Here is a 15,501-nt window from a genome sequence, read left to right as displayed (position 1 = left end):
AACGCCTTTGACCCATTTCATCAGTTCCAACCTCGTGACCCTAGTTTCTTCGTAGAAAATCTTCGTCAGGTACACATGGTTAGCTAGGTGAGCGAATTTCTCGTGGTTGGTGAGATCCCAATCCTCCATATTCAATACTTGGATGTGCGCTAAGAGCGTTCCTTCAAAACCCACCTCCTCTGGAAACAACGGTGTAGAGATTGTGAATTTTCCCGAATCCGGGTCCTTGGGTACCTGGGCTTTCCCTTTCCACAGAGGGATATATGATAGGAGCCATGTGATAGGCTCACCCTCCTCAACATCTAACTCCTCAACTCCATCATGAAGTTCCTCTTCCTCCAAGTCCACTATTTTCTCCTGCTGCTTTGCCTTATCCTTTCTCTCCTTCTACCGAACCTCTGAGTTCTTCCTCATTGACTGCCTCACCATTACAAGTTTCTTCTACTTCTTCTTAGCAGTCGATTTCTTTTTCCTGGGTGACCTTGGCACCTTAGGCACTAAGGGCGTGGCTTCCATCCTCATAATTTTAGGGATCGCCACGTCGGAGACAACAACTTTAGAACTAACATCTGCGGTGGGATTTTTGCAGTCATTTGTTCAAAAATAAGTTCACGGGTTGGTGCAAATATGTTTGCAAATGACGATCATGAAAGGAGTTCTTCCCAGTCTTCGCGCTTCACAGACTTAAAACAATAGGGCTTACAGAAAATTCTCAGAATGCAAAGTGTTTTTCCGTAGGCCAACATGTCATATTTATAGGAGTTCTCACATTCAAATTCGACCGTTCCCCCCATTTTCTGATCATAAATTCATCTTTGTTGGTAGATCTCCAAATATTCTCGCCATAGATGTTGCTTTCTCACTCCTTCTAACGGGATTTTCGCCATCCAGTCTTGAACAGTGACTTCAACGGCTACTTTTGGACCTAGCTACACAACACCAACCTTCATGGCACAACTCTTCCTAGTGCACTCCTTACTTCCATCACGTAGCATCCTTACTATATATTCCCCTCTTTGGGAAGTGTAGTTTATAGTCACGCGCTCCCTTGCAACTTCGAGGAGTGCTAAGATTTTTCTGCTACCATGTAGTCATTGTGTAGGGTTCGGATCCCATGTATACAACTTTAACATGCTTCCATTCACTCTTCCAAGGAATAGTTTTCCATTCAGCTTCGTGAGATGAATTGCGCCACTATGTGTGATCTCCTTAATAACATATGGCCCTAACCAGTGCATTTGAAATTTCCCCAGAAAATTCCTGAATTTGTTGTCATATAGTAGCACCAAATCATCCACCTTAAAAGTGCGCAACTTAATATGTCAATCATGCCATGCTTTTTCTTGTTCCTTTTGTACTTGTTAGTGAAATCCAACAAGAAACCGGTCATCTTCCAACTCCATCATCTGCGCGAACCATTCCTCCAAGGTCTCACGATCCTCCATCTCTGTCAAAGCTGCAATACGTAGACTTGACACAATATATTCCATAGGCATCACTGCCTCAATCCCATAGACCAACCTAAACAGTGTTTGGCCTATCAACTTCTTGCAAGTCATTCTATATGTCGATAGAACTACGGGTATGTGCACATCCCAGTCATTCCTCTATATGTTACAAACTTTTTTCAATGCGTTCTCCAAGATTTTGTTAAATGCTTCCATTGTTCCATTCGCTTATGGGTGATAGAGCATGCCCTTTTAGTGGTATACCTGGAATTATTCAAGCATCGTACTGATCATTTCATTCAAGAAATGTGTACCTCGATCACTCATCAATACCTTAGGGCAGCCAAACCGGGTTAATACATATTCAAAAAAAAACTTCGCAGTAGTGGTAGCTGTACAATCCTTCACTAGATGCGCTTATTATGTTGCAATTATAATATACGCGCGCCCGTCTTCTTTCATGGTGGTTGTATTGGACCTACAAAATCAATGGCCCACTTATCAAATACCTGCAATGAAACCTAAGGATTTAAAGGCAATTCATCTCTTCACGAAGGCTTCCATATCTACTGGCTAGCATTGCACGCCTTGTAGTACGCCTTGGAATCCTTATGTAAGGTTGGCCAACATAACCCTATGTGTAAAATCTTCTGCGGAGTTGCTTTTCCTGCGTAGTGTCCTCCTGTCGCTCCTCTGTGTGCTTCAACAAGGATGCTAGAGCGTTCAAATTCTGGAACATACCTTTGCAGTATTTCATTTGTTCCCATCTTATATAAGTGACTCGAAATCACTGAAAAATCTGCAGATCAGGCTACTAATTTCTTCTTCTATTGAGTGGAGTATCCTTCCATAGTTGTACCCATGGTTAAAAATTGAATGATATCAACAAAATGGTCATCCATGACATGCACTGCAAAGAGCTGTGCATTTGGCAGTCCTTCCTCCAAACTATTTGGTTCTTCACCCGTTTCAATCCTTGACAGGTGGTATGGTCCTGCATTCAGCCTTCTAAGCTTCACAATCACTTCAAAGTCATATTCTTGAAACAATAATAACCATCGGCAGATTCCCCCCCCCCAACACAGGCTTATTGACTAGGTACTTCAACACGGAGTGATCTGTATACATTTTAAAATTTCCACCCAACAAATAATGCCAAAAATTTTGCAGCGCGTAGACCATCACCAACCCTTCGCACTCCGTAGTGGAATAATTCTTCTCAACCTTTGATAACTTTTTGCTCGCAAAGGCTATCAGATGATCAATTTCTCCTTCTCCTGCCTGTGTTAATACTGCACCGAGCACAATACAAGAAGCATATACATGCACATGGAATTCTTTCTTCTAGTCTGGAAACACCAAAATGGGCGCAGTCACCATCTTTTCCTTTAGCACATTGAGACTGCACTGACAGTATTCATCCCAACAAAACATCGCATATTTATTTAATAGTTTTTCCATCGGTCCATTTATCTGAGCATATGCCTTGATAAACTTCCTATAATATCCAGTGTGCCCCAATGTCGCACACAGCTATTTTACATTCCTAGGAGCTTCCAAATTCACAATCACAACGATCTTCGCAGCGCCCACCATCAACCCATGCTTACATATGACATGGTTGAGAAAAATTCTAAAGTGCACACGGAATATGCACTTCTTCAAATTCAGCTCAATCTGATACCTTCAACATGTATACAACATAAGGCACAAAATCGCAACATGGCACTTCACCAACCCAAACACAGTCCAATCATCAAAATAAACCTCCAATAAATTATGAATAAATTCCTTAAACGCCATGATTACTACCCAAGAGAAGATTGCAGGCGCATTCTTCAAGGAAAATGGCATTATTGTATACTGAAGGCAGCCCCACCCCGTCGCGAAGGTTGTCTTGCTTTGATCTTCCGGCATGATCTTTATTTGATGGTATCCCAAAAATCCATTAGTAAATGAATAAGCCTCGTGTCCTCCAACATTCTCTAATACTTCATCTGTAAATGGTGTTGGAAATGGATCATGCATGCATGCATCATTCAACTTTCTTAGATCAACGCATATCTTGATTTCACCTTTCTATTTCTTCTCCTACACAACCATTGGGCTCACCCAATCAGATTCCTCTATTGGTTCAATAATACAAGCATCCAACATCTTATCAATATCTTGGTACACCTTTTCTTTATACTTTGGATTTAGTTGATAAGGTCTCTGCTTGACAGGCTTCGCATATGGTTTCAATGTAATTTTCATAACACCCAAATCTCCAACGATCCCCTTCAGATCTGCAAACTTTGTTGGAAATAGGTCCTGGTATTCACACAGTATTTTGGCCACCTTATTGACTGTATCTTCGTCCCAATATTCTCCTATCTTCGTGAACTTAGTCTCTGCTTCAGATCCAATATTTACTTGTTTAGTATTCCAAGGATCTGATATATCCGGGTTTTCTACTTTTGGTCCTTCCACTTAGAGTTGTCCTTCTGTCTCTAGAATGTTAATATTCCGTGGGTATTTTTCTTCCTCTTCAGCAGTTACATTTTAACATTTCAGCACATGGCACAACTGTGTACTCCAGTCCGACTAAGCCTATTCGACCAGTTCCTTAGGCATTCTGAATATAGCTACTTTTATCTCCTAGAGCAGTTCATCAATGCATTCAAACCCATCCTTAAAGCTGAAAGTAAATAAGAAAATCTCCCTTAAGATATCCCATTCAAATGTCCCATGGTGAAGCTCTGTTTCCAAATACCATTTCATTGGGATTGTATCTAAGGTATGACAAAAAATGTGCACTCATTCTAGTTGTGGTTCCATTTCCCGAGCCTTAGTCCATCGTGCCAAAGGATTGGGCAGATCATAAATTTTACTGTACTTTTCTACCATCCATGTGTTAGCATACCCAAACCTTAATCTCATCATTCTTCTATATTCCTTCCATCCAGTGAATCTCTCCTTGTGCGTACCCCACCAACGGGCAGACGTAACGCGTAGTTCCAACTCCAATGCTTGGAAGTGATGTTCCTCACATACTTCCCTTTAAAATTCATCTAAAAATAGATCCACATCAGTCAAAGCATCATAATGTGGAAGCTTCATTGCCTCAGTTGAGATACACCGCAGTGATTTGGTCATCATATTGCAACGCAATGTAGATACTTCATGCAACCGATTCTGCCAATGTTCAAGCTCTTCATCTGAGTTTAAGGTGTAGGAACTATCCCTGTCCCATGCAATTTTTCCATCAGTCGTAGGATTGATCCAACCTTCATTCCACACTCTGAACTTTTATATATGATCTAGGTCATCATCATCTTCCAAAAAATCGTGAATAGGTTTAGCATAGCGTGCCCCCTCAGCAGGGTCTAGTGGTACTAGCACCCTGAGCGACTTCTTTTCAAATGTCATTTTCCACTTCTTCAAGTTGATTACCGAATCCATATCAAAATCCCAGTCAATCCTCAGTAGTGTGGGGTATGGGTTACTATAATCCACTATTTCAATGACCTCAAATTCAGCCAGTGCACTTGTGCCATCAATGTCTATCGTTACATCATATAAGTGCGCCATCGGAATAATCTTGTGTTGATTTGCCATGCGCAACTGAATAGGATACCACTGTAGCATAGGTCTCCCCATCCTTTCCCACATATGTGGGGTTTGGGAAACCTCACGCGAAGTGTCCTTCTTCGTCACAGTTTTGGCAAATTATCTGCCCCCGTCCTCTACCAACTCTACCCCCTTTTCCTCATCCTCAGCCTTGGAATCCTCCGCGTGCTCCTCCTGCACCCTCATCTTGAGGCTAGTTTTCTTCCTGCATTCAGTAGGTAGGGGTTCTATGCATCATTAGCTCATAACTCCTATAATGGCGTTCCTCATGACCTAAAGATTTACAGGAATTGCAAAACAATTGCTGAAGGGTTTGTACAAACTTCTGCAGTAAATGGCAATTATTAGTCGCATGATGTCCTGTAACCTGATAGATAGCGCACCATGGTGCAGCTCCCACGCTCAGCCTAACATTATTCTCTAGTTTCAGGGGAACATGCCCTCCCCAATAAGATAGTTCTTATAAATGAGGCAATGGTCCTTATCGTGCCCATGGCCATTTCATTTTAAGCACCAGACTTCAATGAGCACCTCCGACTGGGCTTCTTTTCTTTTCTCCAGGCTCTACAACTCCAAGTGCAAGCTTTCCAGTTGTGAGTGAATTTGTTGCACTCCAAAGTTTGTATCTTGTATGGGTGAGGCTTCCACCCTCATCGCGATTTCTAAGGTTTCTTCTTGCGTTGCTATCTTTTGTTGTGACAATGAAAATCTTCAGTGTGGTAATAGAGACATGATATACCAATCTCGATGCTAGGAATCTGTAATCACCATATTGGCTTACCTGATCAGGAATTTCAAGCTTTGAAGAAAATCCTAAGGTGTCTCATCTATCTTTTGTTGAATTTCTTTAAACTCAGTCACCGACTGTACCTCTCACTTAGGCTTACTAAACTCCTTGTTCAGATCTTTCTGGGTTTCTGCCAATGTTGCAGTGCAGTTGTCAGTGCAATACTTGATGTACCATGTCAATGCTCGATCTTGTAAGGCTGTGACTAGCTACGCTTTCTTGATTCTATCATCCGTAATCTATTGTCTTGTCCATACAACTCCTGCAACAAACCAGAATTGTTCGGGGTCTTCGCTTGCTACCCCTTTAAAAACCAGCATCCTCATTGTGTTCACCATGTTGAATGGTGGTAGTGAAGGTGGAGGTGGAGGTGAAGGTGTCAGCATATGAGGTGGAGGTGGAAGTGGAGGTGGAGTGGACGGATGAGGTATCCTCAGGATACCCTGCTTAATCAATTGTACTGCACTTCGTAGTGTATTCAGCACCGTCCCTTCGTTGTCACTTGAAGGGGGTTTAATGAGCGGACTATACTCTGAGCTCAACCCTTCATTTCATCTAAAGAATTTCCCACTTTGCATAGCCCCAAACATCAAGGTAACTGCATAACCATCTTTTCACATAACAACATTTTAATCCATGTTTTCAATGATTTAAAATACTTACCTCGTGATCCTTGAAGAGCCTATGTTCCGCTTCGCTATAACTAATATTTCTATCAATCGCGAACTCAGTCACAAGACTTCCAAGCATGTGATCAATCCAATGATCCATGGACCATGCGATATTTCTTTCTGATGCTTCCAAGCATCACACTAGTTCCAGAGTCCACACTATAGGGCCATCATCCTCCACATCCCTTGACTATCCTCCAATTTAGACAACCATTCGTGTAGTTCGTCAGGGAAGAAATAGAGGAATTCTTTGATTGTGTCTGTGTATAAATATCTCTACAACCACTTCTCCTTGGATAATTTAGGGCTCACCATTTATCACACATCTCTTAGATAGATCTCATTTCCAGCAACAAAACCATTTGTTGGCTTAAGGGGGCCTGACCCAAGTTCAGATTTATTCATTCTAACCAAAAAAACCCTAATTGTTGGCCCTTTCAGCAACAACCCGCATAGCGCATGCTGCAGTCTCACCCAAAGCATTATTGGGGGATGCTCAAACTAGGTTTCTATATCCAGAGACCGTGTAACGTGTATCATGAAGCCCTTGTAGCTTAGATATGCCTTTTCACAGATCTATACCTTCCTATGGTCCACTATTGCAACTCTATCCAAACGGCTCCCAGACCTTCACGAAGGTCTATGACCAAGCTTTTCAGGTCTACAAAAGGAGACTCAAAAAATTTTCTTAGTAAATAGAAACCCTAGATCTACCTTCGTGTAGATCTACCCATTCTGAAGAATTATATTACTAGATCTATAGAATATCTTCACTAAACAATTTATTACACGTTTCATGCATGATTATTAACAATCTAACAGATTCCCACAAAGACTATACTCTATTTCATAGAAAACAGATCATTAAGCGGTGATGCATAAACTTAACAGAAATAAGAACAAGACACAAATGTAATAAATTCGGTTCAAAATCAATATTTATTAGATTCAACATTCACTTTACAAACTCTCCCATGCTGCCCACCCAGCTGCAGGGGCATGCGCACTCAGCTGCAGACTTGCCAAGGTCTCCACGCACTCAGTTGTAGGAGCCTTCCCCTTTCACCTAAGTATAGGAAAACAAAGTTTCCTTGTCTTAGAAATTTTCCCTTACACTTGTTCTTCACAAAACGTTACTCTCCTATTCTCGTTATGACTCAAATATTTATAGCCTTTTTATTACAATACCATGGCCCATGGCCTATGGGTGAGTCTCAAAACCATCCTATTACTTACCCATACAAGGGGCTAAAGACCCTTTGACTCTTACTTAGCTGCGTGCTCTACTTCAACATTTCATAGAGACTTTACATTCTTTACAAAATTCTACTCAAAAATTGATTAAACTAACCCAAAATTGACCCTAGGCACCCTATCCCAACAGAACCCGACCCAAATTTCTGCGATTCTTGGACTAAGGATCTACATCGCTCCACCTCACTCTTGGAGGTATAGCTAGTTGTGCTCCCTCTTCCCACTTTGATTGAACTCTCCCCCTATTGGAGGTCTCTTCTTGAGTGTATGTCTCCACTATGCCTCTTGTCTGCTTCTACATTTGTGGTTGCTCAAATTCCTAAGGCTTCTTGTGAGTCTGCATGTTGAGAGGTCTAACATGCTCCCTCTCAACCACCATATCTCTAGTTTCTTCCTTTCTCCTTAAGTATTTTCATGCATCTTCTACCTCAAGTGTATAAGGTTCTTAAATCAAACCCTGATCTGTTTCACATGTCTTGTGGCTATGTGTCTGAGGAATTCATTTCCTTTGCTAAAGATTACATCATAACCATGGTCTTCCAAAACTGCAATCGAGACAAGATTCTTCTTTAGACCCGGAACAAACATCACATCCTTGAGTATGAGAGGGGATCCCGACACCCTCTGAAAGGTGATTATACCAATCCCAATCACATTGTACCTTTCATTATCTCCAAACTCAATGTTAATTTGGAGATATTTCTCATCAAAGTCACTAAAAAATTAACTACTCCCCATCATCATGTGGAACGAGGCACAATTTCCCAAGTACCACATGCTCCCCATCACTATGCTCACCATGCATGCAATGAGAGTGAAGTCAAGCTCGAACTATGAAGCCAAAGCTTCACCTGTTGTTGCTACTGTAGGCTCCTTCTTGCTTGCCTTCTTATGTGGACACTTCATGGCATAGTGCCTGAATTCATGATAGTGAAAGCACTTGATTTTGGACAAGTCTTTATTATTTCCCTCTTGGATGGAATTAGCCTCCCCTTGGGACTTCTTCACCTTAGCCTTCCTTTGCTGACTAATGCAAAGTCCTCTTCCTATTCTTTGGATGAGGTCCAATCTCTAGTATTTCGCCTTATTCCCCTTATACCAGGTCAAACCATAAGCGCTCCCAACTAAGTAATTTCTCCCTCCCATTCATTAAATCTTGATAGCTATGCCAACTCTTGGGAAGGCCCAGAAGGGCTAGAGCTACCAAGTCTTCTTCAAGTACATTAACACTAACCCCTCCAAGTTCATCACGAAATTGTGTAAACTTGCTTAGATACTGCAGAATTATGTCATTCTTCTGCATATTGATACTTTGAAGTTTGTCCTTGAGTGCCAACTTCTTATGGTCAGTACTATTCTCGAACAATTCTGTTATTTCTTTCCACATCACAAACAAAGTCTCTTTTCTATGAATATTTGAGACAATATCATCTTGTACTCCCTTCAATATTATTCTCCTCACCTTCACCACATCTTTCTTCCACTGAGAAAGATTTTAGGCATCATATGCTTTGGGTTTTTCTACATCTGTCTTGATGTACTCTAGCAACCCATTGTCATCCAATACTATCTCCATGCGGTCCTTCCATGCAACAAAGTTTGAGGTGCCTTCCAAGGCATAATCTAGAATGAGTCCATTGACATCCATCTTCTCGGTATTGAAGAAAACCTACAACACTGATCTTCAAATTCAAACCTCCTATAATGACAACTTTGAAATCTCAGCTCTAGAGTGATTCTAGCCCCCATACCATGTAGAAATTAATGTGTAGATTCGAAAGAGCTCATGAAATTTACTAAATCAGAAGACTCGAAGCTATTCTACTGATTTTTGGAAGTCAATTCACCATGTAGAACACCAATCATAGACATGAAAAAGGAAACATCACACATGCACAAATATTTATCTAGGGGAACTGATTGCTCAAAACCCCTTCCTATATTTATTGCATTAATCAGAGAATAGAGAAGAAATACATATGATTGCTTAATCCTGAGCATACCCTGCAATTGTATAGTCTATCCCTCTACTTGACTAACTAACTCTCACCAACACGTAGCTAATTTTCAAGCCCTCCAAGCTCCTATTTCCTTGCATTGTTCCTCTGGGAAACTGGGTCCTATTATTTAGGAATTTCCTAATATTGAATTGTGAAATTCCTCTAAGTCCTTCCTCTGACTGCATGCACCACTTTTACACATTGGAATATGCTACAAATGATAGTACATTTCCTTTGAATCTCCATCTCAACTAGGTAACTTGAATTCTCTGCATGCAACAATTATTTTGGGATGATTTATTAGTTATAAGGATTATCATTGATTCTGGATGAATTTCCACTTCCACATATTGACCTTCCACTAGTTCCTCCAACAGTTAGAACTAGATTAACTGAACATAAGTCAATTTAACTGAATTAAATTTCAATAATTGAAATTAACTCAACCTAGGCTCCTAAAATTTAGGAACCCACGACACGCAATTAAACTTCATGTCCCTAACTCGAATTAACTAAGATAGACTCTTATTTTTTAGGAATCAACTCAAGTAAACAGAAATTCAACTGATTAACTCGAATTGAGTGTTTTTAACTGAGTGACAAGAGCCATGTCACCCTAGTTAACTCCTCCAAATTGTCTGCTGGTGTGGAATTTTGAATTTCCTCAATTTGATTAAGGAAAAAACCAAAATTGATACTTTCTTGCTACATTTTCAACAATTGTGTTGTAGCTTTTAATGACACCTGCAGCACAAGTGTTGCGGAAGACATAGAAAGCTTCTTAGAGATAGCTTCTAGGTTGATTGTAGACCAGTGCTTAGGACATCTTAAATAGAGGAGTGCATGGTGGATTATCTGCGATGGGGTTTTCGCAGCACTCCAATTGGCACGTAATAAAAGATAATAAAAGGGCTTGGTTCAATAGGCCTTCATTAAGCTAGATTGAATCCAATACATGGATCCAAATGTGGGGGGTAGATCGGGGCAATCTAAAAGAGAAATGTATTCTTTTGGTGGCTGACACACAACAATGAGACATCTTAATACTGAAGTTGTAGTGAAGGTGGACAGGAGGAGAGGAAGAAGGGAAATAGATGTGTAGGGATGTAAACAAAGAGAATCCTCTGCAATAATGTTGCAGCAGAAATATGGAAGAGGGAGGAGGTGAAATGGTAGAAATAGTGGGGTTCTAATTAAGGTTTCATGCCAAATATAACATGGGTACCATTATCTACCAGCAGCATGAGTAAATCTGGGCTAACACAGGTACTGCAGGTTAATCGAATAACACAAATAAATATGTAATTATTACATGTATTGTGGGCTATTGAATAACACAAGTAAATATGTAATATAACACAAGTATTGTTCTCTATTTAGCAGCCTAGATAAATCCACGAATCAGAGAGAAACCAAGAGCCTCATTACACTATTTCAGAGAAGGTAAAACACAAATGAGATGAGATTTACAAAGAGGAAACATACTGCACATTGATCTGCTTGGAATCACCACAAAAGTTTCATTCATACTTAGAGCGTCCAAATAACTAGTCCATAACATTCAGCACAACATCATTCAAGTCGTTAAATAATGAATCCATACAGGTGAGGATAGTTTTAGATAGGGGAGGAATGACCTGTTATAGAGTTTTGTGAATCCAACATTTCGGACTACCAAGTGAGTCCATCATCAGGGGATGCGTCAATAGATATTCTCAAATATTAATGATGTATCCATGAGCTATATTTAGGGTGTATATATATATATATATATATATATATATATATATATATGTGTGTGTGTGTGTGTGTTATTAAACAAAAGATATAAGAAATTAGGTCGGCCATTATCCTATTAGTTTTATATTTATTTAGTTATTTAAAATTATTATTATTATTATTATTATTTTAAATTAATTTGTTTAATTACTTAGCTAATTAATAAGTTAAAGGGATAAATTAATTAATTAATTTTATTATTATTGAATTAATTATTATGTTTATTAATTTTATATAAAATTAATTATTTAAATAATTTGTCTAATTAATTCATTAATTTGTTTAGCTAATAAACTAATTTGTTTGATTAATTAATTAAAAGAATAGATTAATTAATTTTATCATTTATTATTTATTAATATGTTTATTAATTTAATTTTATGTATTTATTTCTTTGTTTAATTATTTATTTATTTTATTTGATTAATTTATTTTAATTTGATTAATTTAATCCTTACAGATTTGGTGAGTTATTTTGCTATAATATTATCTATAATTCCTAGAGTTAATTTTTAATTGTTTAGATTTGAGTAATTACGACTATATGCATTTTATTAGTTATATTTTAATATTATCAAATGATTATATGTGAAGTAATCAATTACTAATTTATGTTTACATTTGTTAATTGTTTTATTGTTTAAGGAGGATGTTATATAATTGATGTTTTTGTTATTTATTATACTAATTTTTTAAGAGAGGAGGGAATAGGTTATTTTAAGGGATATGAGTTAATTATTGGTTTTTTAAGATTTCAAGTAAAGGTTTCCAGGTGTTGCTTAGTTTTAATCAAGTCCCCCATGAATAAGAAAATAGAACCAAAAGTGGCATTTCAGAATTCAGACTCTCGCGGGTGTGAAATTCCATAACATTTTATCAGTGTTTATTCCCCCTATTTATAAGAGAGGGATCTTGGATTTTTAGTTTACAAAATATATTCTCCTGAGCTCCAATTGTCTCATAGACTAGCTATCTAGGCATGTTAGGCTATGCTACCCAAAATGATTACAATCAGGATTTGATCCCTTCTTGGAAATAAATAGAAATTGCAGAAATAAAAGGAAAATTGGAGGATGATGGAGGAAGAGGTCCTTCTATTGTTCCTGTAAAAACCTCTGGTTAGGTCACGTCTCTGTCATCGTGTATCCCTCTAGCTACTCAACTAGACCCTGTCGCTTTTGCCTTAATTGCCAAAGTAGCTGGTTCTCCGGAGTTGGGAGTGGGTTAACTGTGAATGTCTGTCGCGGAGTGGAAATGGAGCACCTCCCAACAGTCCTTTGTTGTGTATAGGAGTGGAGCACCATGCCATGCCATTAAGTCTTCCTGAGTCCCCTTTACTGGTTTACCATTGTGCCATACTTCATTCAATGCTTCAGCTGCCTACCCATCCGCTTTATCCCCTTTACTTTGGCCCCTTTCTGTAATTTTATTCATATGACCAGCAGATTGAACCAGGTGCTTATCTTGAAGGCACTAGAGCCTTTGAAATCCTCTCCGAGGGTTTTTTTTCCTTTAATACATGAAATCCCACACTTCAGCGATTTCTGATGTTAGCCATTGACATTTACTATTGACCCCTGCGATTGCAGATTTCCGGGGTTAGGCCCACGGAACACATCACAATCACAACACAAGAGAGGGATACCCTTTACCTCCCTTTTTAGAATTGGCCGACTTGTCTGGATGCGAAATCCTTATAAGATAGAACACATGAAATATCACATTCGGGAGTATCCCCGCATATCGTAATCGCAAGCCTGGAGGGACTATAGTGGAAGACGAACTTGACTTGTGTGATCTCCGATTAGCAATTTACGCCTTTAGTGCATGGCCCTTGGTTCTTCATACCTCCATGTGATCATGGGCCAGACCCTCTATCGGAGCACTTTTCACTGCAAATCGCAATTGCAGATCTGTAACTGGAGTTGGACCTTTTACCTTTGTCGATCGCTGATCTGCAAGATTGATGACATCATTAGTGCCACATGGCACCTCCTGAGTGGTGACACATGTCACTCGGATATGCCCCCATTAGACCCCTGAAAAATCTAGATCGACATGCCACGTGGCCTTCGTATAGCTGCATCATGCTGACATCAGCTGCAATGTCATTTATAAGGACCAATGGTATTCCGCCACATGGCCCCCTCAAGGAGAGAGTAAAAGGCCCGCCCGCCCCTGCTTTGCATTGATTTACTTTGTTAAATATTTTTGGCCTTCCCCGATGATTTAACACTATATGCCTAGTTTTCGGCGATTTTGCTATTGACGTTAGGTGATGATTCTGGACCTGCACTTGTGTGCACCCCTTTACACCTATGATCATCGATCTACGATACCGGCATTCAGCATCATGAACTGTTGATAAATCGTAAGCCTTTGCTCGGGACCCCGCAGATAGCCAATTTGTTGATATTGTGATGTTGCGATATTGTAGGACTGCGATGATGCGAGAGTATGGGATTGCAATATCGCGGGATTGTGGGGTTGCGATATGGCCGATATGCAGGATAAGGGACTGCGTGATTTTCCCACCGCTGATATGCAGTATTTACTGTGCCTGGGGCCCTCCAATCACCAATATGCGATATTTTCTCTACCTCGGACCCGCCGATATGTGATTTGTGATATCAATGATTGGCTCATCACGAATTTTGGTGTCTCTTATTTTTTCTACTTTAGTAAGTGCCGATTTGCGATTGTGATGAGCTTGACCCTTAGTTATTTTCTCCTTTCTTTCTATATTTTCAAAGAGTATCATTAATCTTCTTTAACTTCTGATCCAGGAGTCCATTTTTGGACTTCCATATACCGTTGGAAATTTTATCATGAGAACTATGCAATGGAGAGGGACTAATTAAACTCTGAGATATTTTGTGACTTAGGAAATGGCTTCAAACTTCATTGCTTCTTTATACTATGGGAAACTGATAACTTTATAAAGCAGTGAGTGACAACATTGGCTCCAACTGGGGACAGTACCTTGCTGGCAAGGTGCTCAGAACTTGGAGACCAATATCCTTAACCATTGAGCATGGGGTTAGAAATATATGAACTTACATAAAATCTCCATGAAACTTTGTTTGCAGGGAGTCACTTCCTCCTCAAACTGAAACGTAGAAATAAAAATTCTAACCACTAGAAATTAAATGCTCAATGAGTGAGCTTATTTATATACATTCCTACTTATGCACATGGCTCAATTCACCTAAGTGATTTCAACCCTCCAATGGAGCCAGGCTATCATTTGGGTGTTGGACCTAATGCCTTCATGCTACTAAGATTTAAAAATAGAACAAGCATGCACCATGAAAAATTTGCAAATAAGAAGCTTTGATGCATACTCCATAAATAACCTTTGGTGTTGACCTAAGAATGTGGTCATGTAATCAGCTATAGGGTCATATAACTGACAAGAAAAATTTGCAGTTGCTTGTTTTTCATAGATAGTCCACTGACCAATATCTTCTTAGTTAGGGTAGCTACAAATACTATTTAGCTCCTCAGCTGCCTTAGATTTTTTAAGCAAAACTTGTTTGTTGGAAGCTTTCTCCCCACTTGCTAGTAAACAGATCCATTTGACAATTTGCAACCATCTCATCCTCCTGAGAATCATACGCATCATAAATAGGAGGAGGTTCTTGAAGTTGTGCTCCAGGTGAAGGATGTGCATTGTAAATTGGAGCCTCTTCTTTCTGTGCATCTTCCCATGAGTGGGATTGTTGTAGTTATGCACCGCTTGACTTCCTATCAAATTCATCCTCATCATAAGAAGGAGGATCAACAAATTCGGCTGAATAGGATCTTTGAGGGTTTATTTGGAACTCGATGATGTTTCCTTCTTTTCTTTCTTGACCAATGGGAAATGCTACCCCATGTGAGTGTATATCTCCTTGGAACGGAGTCTCGCAAACATCTTCAGCACGAACATTACCCTCGGAAATATTTTT

Source organism: Pinus tabuliformis, chromosome 5_2, assembly GCF_031772625.1.
Source record: "Pinus tabuliformis cultivar Carrire ecotype Pingquan chromosome 5_2, CPIR1, whole genome shotgun sequence".
Classification (NCBI taxonomy): domain Eukaryota; kingdom Viridiplantae; phylum Streptophyta; class Pinopsida; order Pinales; family Pinaceae; genus Pinus; species Pinus tabuliformis.
The sequence above is the reverse complement of the archived record's forward strand: the minus strand, read 5'-3'. Positions refer to the sequence as shown.